Below are 3,302 nucleotides of genomic sequence, written 5' to 3'. Positions count from 1 at the left end.
GAGTTTCTTAAGATTAGAAATTACTTTGATCTATTTTTATTTATTTTTTTTTAGAAATTACTTTGATCTTAAAAACCATACAAACATCTCTTGTTTGGTATGGCCATTGAACTTCGATGGAAATATAAAGTTAATGTTTCTTATGTAGAATAAACTTTTATATGTATCTTAAGAAAGGATAATCCATTTTTCCAAATAATTTTGAGGATTTCCCTCCCACACACATATACCATCTCTCATTTTTCTCTTGAGTAACGTCATACATTTGGTCAGGAACAGTTACTAAATCCCTTCACCACCTGGGCCTCCTCATCAAATTGTTTTAACGTGCCCTGAGTATCTATCTACTCGAAGTACTTGCAGTCAGTGTATGAATTTAGAATTGCTTATTTGATTTTTCCTTTTGAACTGCAGACATTCAGTGTTCACTTACTTGAGTAATGGGAATGTTGACATTTTATCTTTTCAGTTCATAAGTTTGTTTGAACACTTAGGGCTTTGAGGTTGTTTGGGATTGGTTTGGCTTAAGACAGAAAGAGACATTTCTGTGTTAGATCAAGTACTAAGGATAAACTTTTGATGTTTTCCAGTGTCAGTCAGTGTTTCTAGGGGAGGCAGTCAGAGGGACAAGATATGACTGAAATAAGAGCTGTAGGAAGCCTGAGATTCTGTCTCTTAGGACCTCAGCCAGAGTTCTCTTAAGTCTTTCACCATTGTTTTGGGTGATCTTATTTTATCTATTTATATTTGATTATTTTTAGCCAGTTTATTGAAGATTAATTTTTAAAAATTTGTTTTTGTTTTGGGGCCATACCTGGTGGTGATCAGGGGTTACTCCTGGCTCTGCACTCACGAATCACCCCTTGCAGGCTCAGGGAACCATATGGCATGCTGGGGATTGAACCCAGTCCAGCTGCATGCAAGGCAAATTTTCTACCCACTGTATTGTTCCAGCCCCCAAAACTGATTTTCACTTAATCATGAATAGCCTTCTTAAAAATTTGACAGTAGTTCATGAACACAGAAATGTGAATAGAACCTCTGTGTTCACAAGCATCATGAGAGTATTAAAAGTTTGTGATACTTTTGAGTACTACCTCGTAAGATACAGAACAGAAAATTCTAAGGAAGTAGTTAAATCCTAAATTTATATTCTCTAATGTACAGTTCCTTACAAATTAATCTCAATTATTCTATTGCTTGCTGTTCTAGCTTTGATAAAGCACAAGATTTTGTTATGTTTTTACTCATTTATTTTTGTTGTTTTATGGCCATACCTGGCAGTGCTCTGGTTACTCTTGACTCTACTAGGAATTACTCCTGGCAGGCTGGGGAACCATATGGGATACCAGAGATCAAACCCAGGTTAGCTACATGCAAGGTAGGCATCCTACCTGCTGGATTATTGCTCCAGCCCCAAACACAAGTTTTATTTTTAAATTTCGAATGATGAATCCTAGAATAAATAAATATGTTATTTAATATAATAGAAAGGAATCAGCTGGTAGAAAAAAAAAGGAATCAGCTGAGATGTCTACTTCAAGATATTTTGTTTCTTAAGAACCATTTCTTGTCTTTTTTTAATTTTTATTTTGTTTTCAATTACTTTATTATAAACACCAAGCACAAAAATTTTTTTTCAAGCACAAAATTTTAATCTGGAAAGTTTCTTAGCTGATTTAAGTTTATGAGTAAACTGTTCAAATCATGATGCAAAATATTTTTTTGAATCATAACAGTGCAAAGAATGCAGGAGGAGAGCACAGAGGGTGAGTGCCTGTGTTGTGCCTATGGAAGACCAGAGTCAATTCCTGGCACCCTAGCGTCCACTGAGCACCATACCAGCAATTACCTCCTGAGCATCTCTAGGTATAGCCATAAAGGACAAAAACAAAACAAACAAACAAACAAAAAAAAACAGATAAGAACCTAGCACAATGATTCTTTTCATAATATCAGTATTTAATCAAGGAGTGGTGCTACTTACTACAGAGATGACATATTCTTCTAAGCAGAATTGATCAGAGCTGCCTTGTCACTAAAATAGCACTTTTAGTGAGTAATATGAACACAAATTCATCAAGTACATCCATCACCTTCAGTTAATTGTTACAGTTGTTACATTCCACTACCACCCATCCCCTGCCTCAGTGAAAGGAATAGACGCTTCCTTGTTCTTCATCTTTAAATTTCTGACATATATTTTGGGGAATTTGATGGTTCAGAGTAAAAATGTCACCTTATTTTTGCTTTACTCTGTTGAGGGGAATAGGAATTTTTTTTAATTACATATTTAGCCTTTTCCCTTCCCTGGACTATCTTTTCTCTGCCAAAAAAAAAGGAGAAAGGCCTCTTCTATGTGCCTAGTACTTTCTTGCAGGTTTTATCACAGTACTGGCTGGCACCTTGGATTCTCATGCCACTATGAGAAGAATTTTAACACATATAAGGCCAACCCAAACAATTTTTTGATCCATGGACCAAAGTGGCAGCTTGCACAGAATGGAAATATGTTCTTTATTTCTTCCCCTTTTCCAGTGCTGTAGAAGGCTTACTTCAATCTAGACACCTTCCAGCTATCCAAAAATTGATATTGGTCTTTTCTAATATGTAAGCTTCTTAATTTCTTACATTTCTTTATCCAGTCTTACTGAGTTTTCAATGAGAAAAAACAATAGTTTCCCCAAACTGGAGCACATTGTTTTATTTTTATATTTTCAAATAACTTTTTAATTGAATCACTGTGAGGTATAGTTATAAAATTGTTCATGATTGAGTTTAAGACAATATTCCAACACCCATCCCTTCACCAGTGCACATTTACCACCATCAGGGTCCACAGTTTTCTTCCCCGCTGCCCCCAGATGGCAAACATCCCACCCTTCTTTTATCCTTTTAGAAACTGAGATTAGGGCTTGGAGAGATAGCACAGTGGTAAGGCCTTTGCCTTGCACGCAGCCAATCCAGGATAGATGGTGGTTTGAATCCCCACATCCCATATGGCCCCCCATGCCTTCCAGGAGCGATTTCTGAGCACAGAGCCAGGAGTAGCCCCTGAGCGCCGCCAGGTTGGACCCAAAAACAAAAGAAAGAAAGAAAGAAAGAAAGAAAGAAAGAAGGAAGGAAGGAAGGAAGGAAGGAAGGAAGGAAGGAAGGAAGGAAGGAAGGAAGGAAGGAAGGAAGGAAGGAAGGAAGGAAGGAAGGAAGGAAGGAAGGAAAAGAAACTGAGATTGGCAGTACTGTTATGAAGGGGTGTTGTGCATATCACTTTATATCATTTAAGCACCCAGATCTTGTCCAGA

Source organism: Suncus etruscus, chromosome 8, assembly GCF_024139225.1.
Source record: "Suncus etruscus isolate mSunEtr1 chromosome 8, mSunEtr1.pri.cur, whole genome shotgun sequence".
In the NCBI taxonomy this organism is placed as follows: Eukaryota; Metazoa; Chordata; class Mammalia; order Eulipotyphla; family Soricidae; genus Suncus; species Suncus etruscus.
The sequence above is the reverse complement of the archived record's forward strand: the minus strand, read 5'-3'. Positions refer to the sequence as shown.